Source organism: Perna viridis, chromosome 4 (assembly GCF_037379345.1).
Source record: "Perna viridis isolate PV_CMFRI_1.1 ecotype Kerala chromosome 4, ASM3737934v1, whole genome shotgun sequence".
NCBI classification, from domain to species: Eukaryota; Metazoa; Mollusca; class Bivalvia; order Mytilida; family Mytilidae; genus Perna; species Perna viridis.
This window is the reverse complement of record NC_142448.1, coordinates 51,437,072-51,452,731: the sequence shown is the minus strand read 5'-3', so window position 1 is coordinate 51,452,731 and position 15,660 is coordinate 51,437,072. Positions and strand designations below refer to the sequence as shown.

The 15,660-nt window shown below is 34.8% G+C and overlaps 1 pseudogene; it reads right to left on the bottom strand.

The window, feature by feature from the left end:
* Window positions 1-789: 789 nt before the first annotated feature.
* On the bottom strand, window positions 790-8,454 carry LOC148620460 (sterol 26-hydroxylase, mitochondrial-like; annotated as a pseudogene).
* Window positions 8,455-15,660: the final 7,206 nt, after the last annotated feature.

The window sequence follows — 15,660 nt, the reverse complement described above, 5'->3', positions numbered from 1 at the left end:
TTTAACAATGTACGTTTTACTCAATCTAAAAAAAAATAGTCTGTAATGCTAGTATATGCTTCTACCCGTAATTCGCACTCGGGCATGTGTCTTGGTGATTTTAGGAATCAACCACTTTATTTTGTGGAAGGGGTCAAACGTTTATTAAGTACTTATAGTCTATTACATACACTGTACATCTTGCAAGTTGAGTATTTGATGGAGGGAGTTGATTGTATTATTATTATTATTATTATTTTGTCATGTCAGTTTTATGAAACTATGTATTAAACTAGTCTAAAACCACCGCAAATTCAATGCACCTGCCCACAGATAGGAGATGTTTGTCATTTGTCATTTTCTTCTCGGGAGAAGGCGTGGGGTGGTGACTGAGATTTTATTCTGAGTTAGAAAAATAATTGATATTATTTTCAGCAGTAGACTGTTCCTTTTTTTTTGCTCATACAAAAGGTCTACTGAGGATACTGAAAAGCAAGAAATTAAGACTGAAAACACAGAATAAAAATTATCAAATCCGAAAATCAAATCAAATGAATGCTTAATTAATAGTTGTGATTTTGAGTTCGTTTTCAAGAGTCACTACTTTGCAACCGCATGGTCGAGTAAGACGAGGGCTTCCCCGGTTTTCGTGGTCTCAACTCAATAAATACTACAGAAAATTAAATCGTACATGTATATTTACATGTACTTGCATGTAAATGGCAGAATATTTTAATTGAATATAAATCACGAATGTTTTGAAAACTTAATATTTTCTGTAAATCACATCAGCACTTTTTGATAAATTATGCAGAAATCGTGCATCGTTAAGACGTACGAGTTCTATTGCCCACTCTCTACATTTTGATATCAATTAAGATTCCTCTCCTTGAATTTCATTTTGACTTTGTCAACCGGAGTGGCAAAGATCCTCAATGTTGTTTTCAATTCCTTCGCTTCTGGTGGCATCGATACTTCGAAGTTCTGAATGATCTGAAAAATAAACCCAACCATTCTATATAGATTTGTTTTTGGTAGATAATCTAACATCATTCTAAAGGAGACATGAGTAGGATTGAATGCGTTATAAACTAAAAAAAATATGGACAAAGCCAATGAAATTATATCGCGTCTTCCCTACCCCAGAAAGTATCCAATCAAAATGTAAATTAAGTCGGAAGTTGACGTCACTCCAGTCTGAAATCAGATCCAACGGTCGGCAAACACGGACGAGCGAACAAGCAGGGGGGATAATTTGAACTGCCAAATCAAACGGTTATTGGGTATCAAAATTCTAATGCATTATGCATTCAATTCAATATCGTGTGAAGCAATACAAATAATAGTCACAACAAAATTAATTTCTGTACTGACTTTCAAAGAGATTTCTTACAGTTGTTTACATCGTTTTTAATTCATAGAGGTATAAACAAATGTAGGTGCAAGAATTATTATAATTATGCATGTCATCTTTCAAAAATATACCTTTGTTATAGCAATGAAAATTTCATTTTCAGCAAATCTTTGTCCGATACAAGACCGTTGCCCAAATCCAAACGGTTTATGAGCGAACGGGTATTGTCTGCTCTTGGCTAGTTCCCCTTTTGTCTCCCTGAGCCATCTCTCAGGGAGAAACTCCGTGGGTTTCGGAAAGAATCGGTCATCCATACACATCAGTCCGTTGGTGATGCCAACCATTATCTGGAAATGACGGATAGAGGAGTCATACATGTACATGTAGTTGCCCTAGTATTTCAAATTATCTAATTATCAATATACATGCACACAATAACAGAAACATCTTGTTAAAGTTTGAAAAGATTCCCTTTAGCAGTTCTTTAATTATTATTCTGAAAACAAAAGAGTACAGAACACAGACAATTCTTTGAATTTCTCCAATTCATCATTTCGGTTTCCATGTATGATATAGTTGTGTCTTTAGACTCCGCTAGCATTCAAGATGGCACCATTCTACAGAGCTTGTCGAAACTACGCAGACGTTTTGTATCGCGCTAGACTTCTAACAAGTAGGCTACTGGAACAGGGTTGTGTTGCTACAATATTGAGGTCAATGCCACAGACGTTTCGTGGTTGTCATCATGAACTCGTGGATCGTTACAGTGTATCCATCTGCGCCATGAAAACTGATTTGTTCAACGTGTCATAGTTTCCCTTTCCTCTTTCGTCTACCCCGGACTTGACTTTTTATAAGCAACTCGGCGGGTGTTTCTAGAAATGCAGAGGACGCTTACCCTACCGGTGCACCTGGTCCAAGTTTTTAGTGGAGTCTAAAAAAAATAAAACAATATAGTTTAGGATTACGTTTCAGTAAAATAAACTGATCATTTTTGATAGTTTGCAGGTCTTTAACTTTTTTTATTTAAAGAAGTGAATGTGATGTTGTGAAAAAAACTTCGGGAACACGTGGATGTACGTACGAGTATCTCCGCTGTTCCACTGTTGCTGTTGTCAAGAACCTAACCCGCCTTGGAAAAATATATAACTCCGATTGTATTATCCAAATCAAAGCTTGGCTTTTCTAAGATAGGAAAGGCAATCATATTCTTGTTTGGAATTTGGTGCTGTCTTCTGAATCACATGATGTGTAAAATATTCCCACCATTCGTGGAGAACTGTAATATTTCCGGTATCTGTACAAATTGATCTGACCGGCTAAAACTGAAAAGGATTAAAATTTGATTTGATCAAGTTGACATGCATGCCAACCTGTTTGGAACCGAAAGTGGTAGGGGTTTATTTTTGGAATTTTTTTTTATCCTGGAAGCAAAATGTTTTATCCTGTCAGTGAGCACATTTTGGAGGATATGAGACACCAAATTAGGGGAGTGAAAACTTACCATTTTTTTCATAATGTTTTCCCGTCTCCTCGATTCTTCACGATGAAGAAAAATGCTGCATCCTGCCGGGCCCTAGCCCAGCATGGTTTATTGGAATGTTAAGTCTGCCTGACAATATTCACAAAAGGCATACATGTTTCCTTAACATGAGGCCTTTATAAAGGGGAATTTGTCGGTCCATGAGGACTTGAACGTATTATCATAACGCTTCATAACTTAGACTTCCATTTCTTGGGCTTCATCCGCCATCTTTGTATTGTATCAGGGATTTTCCCAAGTTCAAAATCTAGCGCGCCAATATACTTTTTTAATAGGTGCATATGTATTTAAATAGCCAATGAAAAGATCGGTGTATATACTTTGTCTGACATGCGTTTCACTCTCCTTTATTAAACTCCCCCAGTAATGGCAAAGTCATCACATTATGGACTCGACCAAAACATAGAGTTGCATTAAATAAAGATGAAGAAAAAAAAAATCGGTAATCATTTTTGAAATAGGTAGAAAAATTTCTGAAGTTAGTAGGCGGTAGAAACACCAGAAAATCGGTAGTCTACAGCCTAAAGCGGAAGGGTTGGCATGTATGAGTTGAAACAAATAAAAATCAGGCCATATGAAATAAACTGCCCTGTTAGTACTATAATACTTCAAATAACACTTTTTTTCTAATTATAAAAAATAGTGCCTTTTCAACTTCAGGGATCTACAAACTTGTAAACAAAACCAAAAAGGGGGGAGGTTCCAATACCATTGAGAGAAAGTAAACAAAAGAGAGAGGGGAACGTCGACCCAAAGAACGTCGTCCAGTTTAATCCTTTGCCCAACTTGGTTCTTATTTACATTTGTAACCTAGCAGAGCTAAAATTACCTGAGAGATTCTTTCAAGCAAGCTTTTAGATAGGACATCTGAGCTATGTGTTCCTTCGTCAACGAATCATCTCCAACAACATGTTTTATTTACTGGTATAGTTTTGTTTGCTTTTCTGGATTGACACAAAGGTTTACAAGCAAAAACAAAATGGAATTGGCGGACTGAAACAGACATAAACATTTTATTAACAAAAGCGAACGTCGAGATAGAAAGAAATACTGGGAGTCCAAAGTGTCCATAATCACGGAATTATCACTAAAACAGTTAGCGATGACAATATTGAATGTAGTGATCGACATGTCCAATTATTATTTTTTGTGGAATATAGAGTTGCGTGTACATGATATAGGTACATGCTCTTTGATTGGCCTTTTCAAAGATGAACCCGGATCTGACATCATATGAAGAACTCGTTTCGAAAAAAAAACAGAAGACCTTTAGCCTTGAAGTGCACCTGATATCCATACTCATACATTTTAGTGAAAGAAACGCCTTTCCCCAATCTTTTAGCGCCCAATAGTATATACAATGCACATTAACAGCAACACATTTCAGAAGTAGAAAACCGCTTTTATATGAAATGGAAAGTATAAAATACCGAATCGATTCCGGCACCAAAGAGATCTCCGACTATGGAACCAACTTGATCGTCAGTCAGTCTGCCATCAGCAAGCAGAGAGTACATAAAATTAGGCTCCTTCTCCAAATACTGCTGTCATTTTTCTTCATTTTCAAGATTTTGGAGAAACTTTCTCTGTGCTTTAATTTCAGCGCATATAATGCTAAATAAAATGTTTTTTTATAAACATATTAACAATATAAACAACTACACCTACATGTACAACATGTAATATAATCACGCATGCACAACGTATACCTTAGAGTAGGATATAGAAACCGAGTGACAATTTTTGATTCGGTTGATAAAAGGCGATTAACAACCCCGCCAGTATTAAAATGTCACCCAAAGGCCACTCATTAGTCTTCAATGAACAACGAAGATACCCTCACACCACAGAGAAGGCTGCAGCTGGCCCCACATTATCATTATACACAGGTACATGTATCTATTGAATTTTTACATACATGTACATGTAATTACCTACAAACCTACCTACCTACCTTTTTTATTCTATTGTAATGGTACATGTATAACTCGAACAAGTGGATTTCATGAAATTCCGAAAGGGAAGGGGGGAAGGGGGGCTTGCTGGCCTTAAATGGGCTTTCTCTAGTAATTACTACTGTGAATGAAGACTTCATTTTTATATATATTTTATGTATAATTAAAATAACTAACCACGAATTTTGAGGTTATGAGAGGCCTACAATTGTATATGTATGTCCCCTCGTTTGAATTCTTAGCTCCGCCTTTGAGATCTTTACTACTAATAATAATAAATACAAAAGAAAAGAACGCTTTTTTTCCGACGCAGTCGGTATAGTGTCGCTTTTTACCCATTGACCTTAAAGACCTATTCTATGGAAACTCAAGTCACCTGATTGCAGCCTAGTTTCCCGATTGGCTAAATCATGTAAATACTGATAATTTAGTGGCATTCGAAAAATCTATATCGAAATTTGCATTTGCATGCCATGTGTTATTTTCTGAATGAAATGTGGAAAATTATAAGTAAAACGAACAAACTTTTACTGCGTCGGCCATCTTTTTTAAAGATAGTACTTGTTTTTCTTTCAAACCATGAATAATAAAGATAAACCCAACAACCTTAAATTTCCTGAAATCACAACTAACTTGTAAAAAAAAACTGCCCCCTTTTCAAAGCGCCTGTAGAACGGGGTACGGAAATACTTATAGAATTTCACTGGCATAAGTAGTGTTTTCTGCATGTGGTCGAGGACGTTCCTCGTGCATATGGCTGTAGCAGGTGGTTCTTTTGCAGCTGAGTCTAAACACCCTAGTCGTTTATTGAAGCATACGATACCAACATCTGCAGTTAGAGGGAAAAATGGGACTGGTTTCGATTTCATCACGGGAACCAGTAAATGTTCACGTTTATACTAGTCAGGTTACATTGTATTTGATAACTGCAGAAAGCTCCCGCGAATAGAATGATAATGGATATGGTGAATATCAATGAAAATGACAATGAAACCGTCCTATGACAGGACAGGTTGTAACAAAACTACATCATACACAGGTAAACGAAATAGTTAAATTGCCCACATATACATGTACTTCAGCAACAAAATATCAGTCAAATCCAAAAGTTTTCCTCATATTTGAAATTAAGTTGAAGCATACAGTTTGATTGGTTACAATTCAAGACGACGACGGACTTAATGGTTGCCATGGTGCCAAAATGTTAAAGTTTTAGAAGTTTCAAGTTCTAACCAATAGCTCGAAATTTTGATTTTCAACTATTTTGCTAGCAGACTTAGTTCAAAATGGACTATGTTTACATGTACTAACTCGCCGTCGTGTAATTGTACAGATCACTTAACAGATCGTCTGTGGTATTCTTCTTCTTCAGATTTACTATCATGTCATGGGTAACCTCGTCGAACAAAGGGACATAACTCGCTATAACAGCTGGTCGCAGCATTTTTTTCTTGAGCAGGTTTCCTCCGCTTTATCCACTCCTCATCTTCTCTGTAAGAAATCATCTGAACTAAGATTCAAGCAGAAATCAATAGGCTAAACATATTTTCATAGGAGAAGACCAGACAGGGAAAACAGACATTTACCAAAATGTAGACGGCAGAGGAAAGGTATACTATACCAAGGTGAACAAACAACAACAACAAGACTGATGTTATGAACGTATGTGTGAATGAATTACATAAACAATCATAACTAAAGGCACGATATTCAAGTTTTTGTGTCCATTCGTTGGAGAACCTTCCAGACAGTTAAAAAAATCCCCCAAAAAATCCCTAAGAATTAAACAAGCATACAATAAACAACAACACAAAAAGACCTTATTAATCAATACGAAGAAAGGCAATCGGAACATCACTCTGTTTCGGAGATGACCGTGTGGTGTTCCCATTGGAAGGAGAGGACAAAGGGGTACTGGAAGTACTTATTTGTACATGATTTTAGTACAGTATAGTACGAATTATATTATGATTTTATCAGTAGGTTAATGCATGAAAATGTACGTAAAAGTCCAACTGATCATGATATGGCAATTTCACTCAGGGAAAATCTTCTCTATTTGAAATGATCTCTGCATTAGAGGATATTTTTTGATGTTTTTAGGATGTTAAGAGTTTTTGGCATTTTTAACTACCACTGAAATATTCATTTGCAGTGTGTTTTAATGAAATTAATTTAGATCTTTTCACCAAAATAATTGTTTTTCGAACAATGTTTCACACACTGTCTGATATTTGCAGAAAACTGACATTAAACACATAAATAGACGTTATATGTTATCTGGTAAAATTTCAGATGTATTCCAATATTACGTGAGATTTGTTGTCTTGCTCTTGTATTTGGTAGAACTACATTTAGTCTCTTTGCAAGTATTACATTTATGTCAAAGACAATCCTTTTGTGTATCCCATATTTCGCTTGGAATAAAATTTTTGCATCATCTGGATGATTGATGTAAACTATGTAGCCGCCACCAAACCTCATTTTGAAAATATCGCCGTAAATCTTTGAGTTTTCTTTCAAAAGGTCAGGAATTTCATGAAGGGTATATCTTGCTAAAATCACAACAACCTGATTTATACGACTTAGCATAAAATTTTATGTCGGTAAAATATTAAAAAAAACCAAAGCACAACAAAACAAAAAAAAGCAAAAACAAAATAAAACAAAATAAAACAAAACAAGACAAAGCAAGACAAATTCAATTTACCCATTACCACTGCATGAAAAAACAACATCCGGTTTAATGGACTGCAAATGTAGGTCGTTTAATAATTTATGTTCATTATAGTTGAACATTTGAAACATTTTAACCCTACCGGTGCACCTGGTCCATGCTCCCAATTTTTAGTGGAGTCCGAGTTGCTCATTTACTTTTGTTACTTTGTATGTATGATTTTAGTTACTTTATGTTCTTTGTTGTGTATGTCTGTTTTCCATGACTGGTCTTTGTCCCTGGATTACATTCTTTTGATTACCGCTATAACCTTGGTTCCCTTGAATATTCTTTTAAATTACATAAGAGTTACAATTAAAGTTTAAGACTATCCAGTTTCTTTCTAATGTATAATAAAAACGGAGAAAAATGATATGGTATGGTCTAAATAAAACAACTAAAGCGCTAGCAATATAAACTCTCCCCACAAAATCTGGAGTGACATCGGGTGCTCCGGATAGGTAAGAATGTCCTGCTCCGCAAGCAGCATCCGTCATACAGTCGTTTAACAGAATGCAAACCATTTTAGCAACGTTTTCAAAGGAACGTAACCTACCAACACCCGACAACATGGTTGGCGGTCTAATTTTTGAATTCGGAAAAATATCTTGTATTTTATTTTATTTGTTTATTTTTTGTTGTTGCCTTTTTCCTATTTGATATACTGTAAGACTATAATATTATACTTACAAAAAGGCTTAAATAAAAATGCAGCTCCAAGGTAAGGAATATTATACATTTCTTTTGGACCAGGTATTTGGCTGAAAGGTTTTACAACAGTTGTTTTCGGGGACTTCTCAATGCAGGTAACAATCGTTGAGGACCACCGAATGGGAATGGCGGCGACAAATCTGACAGTATGCTGTATAATTACCGAACCTGACTTGACTAGTCTAATTGATGTCATTGACGGCTGTACTTTCTATGAACTCTGCTATTATATACTTGTATCATTAGGGAAATCAATAGGGAAAGTGAATAAAACATTGAATTTTAATATTGCAAACATTGTTTCTCGCACATAGCACATGCTGACAAGTTTGGCAAAATTTTGAAAGATCAAATTTCAAATTAAAATGCGTAAATCTCGAGAGAATACTACAACGCTTGGCAGCATAAATGAAATTTAAATAAGCTGAATACAGATTTTTTAGAATTATATACAATGTATATTATTGTACATATCAATACAGGGAAACCTAAATAGATTGCATTTTAGCAACTGTCTGGGTATTAGTTTCGGATAATGCAGGGACACATACATGTACTCATCGTGTGCATTACAGAGTTTGCATGATTCCTTCGAAGACTGTACATGTACTTTAAAAGTACACGGTACAAGTACTTGTCCGTATAAATCCGTTCCATTGCTACATGTATATGTATGTTTTATGAGTGGATTGGTATTTGTTTGAAAGTTGCTCAAATATAAAGATAAGCTACATGTACTTACATTCGTACCAAAAAAGATCGATGTTGTTTCGATTTTACGTACATGTATTGATACATGTAAGACCTACCAGTTCATAAATGCTGTACAGAAGGCTCACATCTGTGCCATAATCTCTTAAACGGATGATATTACTTAAATTTATCTATTATATATCCCTTGACGCAACCGTGTGCTCTCCATAAGTAGATTTTAAAAATATATATAGTAATATCAACCTCTGTATGTAGGATACAGAGGGGGAAATGATGAAGACAAGCGTTTAAGAAATCATTGATTTTTGTTTATTAAGCGAGTACATGTATTATATATATATATATATATGTATTACGTAGGAATCCATATAATTATTATGCGATATGTGCATGCTATTTTAGGATAGGGATTTTGCATCAGTATACTGTCCGGTAAATTAATTTTGTAATTAATGCAGTTAGTCTGCAATAGCAATTAGTTTTACGTTTGGATACTGTAAAATTCGGAAATTAATAATTTGCGATGGCTCGATCAAGGGCATGTGCTTTGTATTACAGTATTCTTTTTGTAATACCAAACAAACATGACACATCAAGATACAATGTACATTCATTATTCAGTCTGAGACTTTAACAAGAATAAAAAAAAAACAAAAACAAAAACCAAAAACTAAACAAACAAAAATAAGAAAAAAAACATGAGATAACCTGTCAACATGTATAATGCCATGGACCTGATGTAACATGTGTTTATAGCGTAGTGAAGAGAGACCTGAGGTGACTTGTCTGTGTGATATATTGAAGATGAATCTGAGGTAACCTATCTTTAAAATGTACTGGAGAGGGACCTGAGGTAACCTTTCTTTATAATGTAGTGAAGAGGGACCCGAGGTAACCTGTTTATAGTATAGCGAAGAGAGACCTGAGGTAACCTGTTTATAGTATAGTGAAGAGAGAGACCTGAGGTAACTTGTCTATATGATATGTTGAAGATGAACCTGAGGTAACCTATCTTTATAATGTAGTGAAGAGGGAACCGAGGTAACCTGTGTTTATAATGTAGTGAAGAGGGAACCGAGGTAACCTATCTTTATAATGTAGTGAAGAGAGAACCGAAGTAACCTGTATTTATAATGTAGTGAAGAGGGAACCTAGGTAACCTATCTTTATAATGTAGTGAAGAGAGAACCGAGGTAACCTGTGTTTATAATGTAGTGAAGTGGGAACTGAGTAATCTATCTTTATAGTGTAGTGAAGAGGGACCTGAGGTAATCTATCTTTATAATGTAGTGAAGAGGGAACTGAGGTAATCTATCTTTATAATGTAGTGAAGAGGGAACTGAGGTGATCTATCTTTATAATGTAGTGAAGAGGGAACTGAGGTAACCTGTGTTTATAATGTAGTGAAGAGGGAACTGAGGTGATCTATCTTTATAATGTAGTGAAGAGGGAACTGAGGTAATCTATCTTTATAATGTAGTGAAGATGGAACTGAGGTGATCTATCTTTATAATGTAGTGAAGAGGGGCCTGAGGTAACCTGTGTTTATAGTGTAGTGAAGAGGGACCTGAGGTAACCTGTGTTTATAGTGTAGTGAAGAGGGACCTGAGGTAACTTCTATATATGCCAGTTCTTCTGATAGTTATACCATCAGAGCCGGCTCTACTGCTCTACTGCTCTACTGCTAGGACTGTCAGAAGACCTGCTCTAGAACTGTTCTGATATTTCTATGACAGTTTTGAGAGAGGTTAGTCTAGAACTGATCTCATTTGTATGGGTTCAATTTGAACGAACCTAATAATGGAAAGTACTCCTAGTCAATTAGTGTTGTTCATCGGTTTTAAAACGTTATTAAAGAAAAATGAAGGGAACCAAGATTCGAGTAACATCCAAAGAACATTACAATGCATCTAAAATTTAATTTATTTGATCTCTCAGACTGCATCATTTCCCCTAGATTCTGATCGTGCAAATAGTCAAATTTCACAATCAGAATGATGGATTTTTTAAAACAGTGTTTCACCCAATTACTTTTGTTACTTTGTATGTATAATTTTAATTACTTTATGTTCTTTGTTGTGATTGTCTGTTTTCCATGTCTGGTCTTTGTCCCTGGATTACATTCTTTTGATTACCGCTATAACCTTGGTTCCCTTGATTACTCGCTGCCTGATTCTTACATGAAATGGGTTTGTCTGTTTATTTTAATGTATGCCAACTGTTTCAATAAAAGTATAATAATAAGAAGAATGTACTAGTGTTTCTTAAAACCACTGTATTAAACCCCATTTTTATTCTGAGATCAATTGACGCTCCCTGCATTAGGAATTTCTGGATCCGCTACTGGCAGAAAACAACAAAACATGTTAGGGTACAAAATGTATGTGCAATGTGATTTACATTCCCAAGCAATGTGTAAATATATTTTCACTTACAAGCACATTTTATAATGGTCATAACTTCTAGATTCACAAAGGTTTCTATAAACTTTTCAAAATCAAATGAATGACACCACGACTGAAAAAAGTTTGCCCATGCTTAGCGTAATTCTGATATTAGTTTACAGATTATATTTGACCACTAGCAACTTACATGTAATTAACTCCTTAATGCACAACTTATGTCAAATGATCATGAACACAGTGCGGGTCCGAGTGTCAAAAGAATAGGCCTGCAGCAGGGGTAAGCTTGTCGTAAAAGGCGACTTAATAGTGCTCAGAACCCTGGCCGGGGGCTAGGGCGCTCTGCCCACAGAGCAAATGGGTTGTGTGCCCCAGGTGGTGGAATGGGGTTTCCTGGCGTGTTACATGTTGGGGGAATTCAGGCCATAATACGGAAAACCTGACCGCAAATCATAGTGGTGCAACGTGTTGGGAAAGTTTCTACGTTCCCCGCACGTTAAAGAACCATTCTATAGTATTCTCCCTGAGTAGGAACCATAGGTCTCCGCCACAGGAGGCTAAACTGCCCGACCCTACCCACCTCTCCCTATTTCCAGGGGCAATCAAAATTCGTCGACTTCAGTATAATATCCTTCTATTCCATCACATTTCATTATCATTTCATGTTCATTTTATAATCCATTTCATGTTGGTTGCCTGGATATAGCTGAAATATTGCTGTTCGGACGTTAATATTCTATACAGAATTACATATAATTTTTTGTACATGTACATATAATCCGTCTACAGCCTATATACTGATATAACACTGAACCGAGAAAGTTTATCATAATACAATTCTCACTTAAACTTTTTAACTGAACCCAATAGTTCGGTACATGTAATAATATCAGAAAGTCTGCTATGCTGTAAAACCACCAACGGTATATATTGGGGTGCAGAGAGAGTTACAGGTATCTCCGACATGCATCTTGTGCAAATTTTGGACAAAAATAAGTATATAGCCTGGAAATCCCCTACTGAATTTTATAGACCGCATCCCCCCTTTTTTTTTTAAACATGTACTCCATTAAGTTACATGTAATAGAGTCCGGGTTGTTCATTCATTCTATGTCATATTTGTGTTATTTATTACGTTAGTTTTGATAGCTTCTTATGTCTCATTTCTAGTTTTAATCATGGTACGGTCACTTAAAGATAAAAGAACGCAGCCTTAGTAACAAAGAAAAAAGGCGTTGGTCCTTTCTTTCATATTTTTTTTATTAGGGGAAGGGGTGGTAGTTATAGAGTTTCTTTCTACATTCATTTCACAAAGACAATAAAATCAAAATTGTTTACATGCATTAACAGCTCAACTGGCCTCATTCGAGGACCTTGAATGCATACTTCATTAAACAAATATAAAACATAGACAGTACTTACATATATGACAAAACAAGTTATTGGCGTGTAGATTATTTCTTTCAACATTGATAATTTTATTAAAAAAAAGAAACAAACCATAAAAGCCGACTGATAATTCGAACAAATTATACAATTCAGACAGGTTAGGTGTTAGTTTTTGATGGTTATAAGGTTTCACTTACATGTACCAACACTTACGTTACAATTACTTTTCATTTTAAAAAAATGTAATTGACAAAGTTCCGCTGTGAGCAGGGGCGTAGCCAAACTTTGTTTTGAGGTGGAAGCCCAAATTCGACAAGGGGTCTAGGGGACCGCTCAAGGCTGAAAAAGGGCTTTACTGAGAGATAATTTTGTGGAAAATGTTTTTTTGTTTTGTTTTTATAATACCAGCAGTGAACTAAAACTAAAACTAAAATGAAGAAATTGTCTTCCCCAATTTGATATGTTGTATTTTGTATTGTTTTTAAATGTCGATCCCTTCAGGACCCGCGTATGGAATTTTCACATCACAACTCATACGCTATGCTAGAGCTAGCCGTAACTACGCAGACTTTATGTATAGCGCTAGAACTCTAACAAATAAGCTTCTGGAACAGGGTTATATTGCTACAAGATTGAAGTCATCACTACAGAAGTTTAATTGTCGTCATCATGAACTCGTGGATCGTTATTCATCTGCACTATGAAAACTCATTTGTCCTGCATGTCATAGTTTTCCTTCCCTCTTTCGTCTACCGCGGACTTGACTTTTTATGAGCAAATCGACTTTTATGAGCAACTCGACGGGTGTTTCTAGAAAAGTAGAGGAAGCTTACCCCATCGGTTCACCTGGTCCATGCTCCAAGTGTTAAATGGTGTCTGAGTTGCTCATTTACTTTTGTTGATTTGTACGTATTGTTTTGGTTATTTTATATTTTGTTGTGTGTCGTCTGTGTCACTGGATTACATTCTTTTGATTTCTGATAGAATCTTGGTTCCCTTGATTACTCATTTTTCCTTACAGTTGTCTCGGAAATAATTGTATCTCGAATCGGGTTCCATAGTTAACCTGATTTTAAAGCTTTTGAAAAAACCTTTCTATGCAACATATTCGTTCAACTATTTTGGAAAGAGTCAAATACACTTTAAATAAAGATTTTAAGTCATCATTGCAGTTATCATTAGTTTGGTAAATCTTTATGGAAAACCCATACATGTCTTAACTTTTGAATAGGTAAGTGTTGCTCAATCAGCGATAGTACGCCTGAGTCAGTATGTGCTCTTTCTATAAGATCTGATTGTTTTCATGTTTTTCATGCTGTCAAAATGACCTTGAATCTACTAGCAAGTGGGTAACGTTGACATTTAAAAACTAATATTCAACGTGAAAAAAAATGCATTTGTGATTTGAAATTGATGAAACAATTATGAAAACAAGATTTGTCTGCTGTGATTTTGCATGGATTCCTTCATAATGTATTCTATTTTGATTCTACATGCTTATAACGAAGATTGTTGTACCTTTGATATCTATTTCACATGTAACCTGTTTTTTTTATTACAAAGCTAGATTACTTATATAAACTATCCATCTATTTATTGTGTATTCACAGTATCTCATCTATCCATCTATTTATTGTGTTCTCACAGTACACACTGATTTTTCTAATTCTTACATTTTTAAAATCAAATATTTGATAAACTACGGGTGTTTTAAAATGTTATTTTAATATCAATTGTTACAAACTGTCTTATCCGTTTTATTTTCTATTACAAAATGTACATCATGCCTGTTTCTTACACGGAATTGTATAACCTTTTCTTTTATATCCGAATTCCTATTTGTTTCTGGCATGGATTGCGCTATATCATCATATATTTCTGAATAATTAAAGATGATATTAATATAAATCGAAATGAAATTATAATTTTATGTAATCGAAGACGAGCATTTTTCATTTTGATATATTGAATCCAATACAGATACACAAACGCAATTCATTATTTAATGCATAATCATTAAGTTCAAATGAAATCTACAAAAGGGATTGATAAAATAAACTTTGCATCCTGTTTAAGTACCATTCTGTGTAAGAATCAGGCAATGGGTGGCACATCATATTTCTTAATGTGGTCTTTTTTGTCACAAATATTTTCAGTGCATCTAGAAATCAACCAAAAAGCTATTTTAATTTATACTGCTACATCTGTGACGTAGATATTTTTGAATGCTTATATAAGGAAAAAGTACGTGAAAATTTTCCCGCCATTTTTCCATAGTGCAATTCAAGTGAATTTGACCTATCAATATTTTAAAAAGGCAAATTTTACAAACACTTAAATGGATATTTCTGGAGGTCATCGGGTTTAAATACTTGGTTAATGCGTCATCGGTTTTAAATACTTGGTTAATGCAATGAAAAAGTTGGCGTTTTTTTCATGTGCCGCATCTTACACACATTTTGCCTGATTCTTAGACGGAGTAGTACTTAACTAACAAACTAAATGTCATGTTAATAAAACAAACTAATTTATATTAAACAAAAGAAAATAAAAAAAATGTAGTTTGTAGATCGTAAACATATTTGATTAAAGTTTATTGTATGCAAAAGCACATGAAATGTTTTTCTTCTTGTTCATTAAAAAGTAAAATTTGTAGAAGTATTTTCTGTCGCTCTTGATCGAAGACAAATACACAAGCAAACAACACTTAAAAATAATCATTACATTTTAAAATATTGTCTTTTTTTTCACATTGTTCATTCTTGGTCTGCTGGCTTCATCAACCTTTTTTTCCTATTTATTAAGTCATAAATAATCCAAGTTAATTAAAAACAAATCTACACAATCTACTTACCTAACCATAAATCATTATATTGCTTTATGAACACAAACGTTGT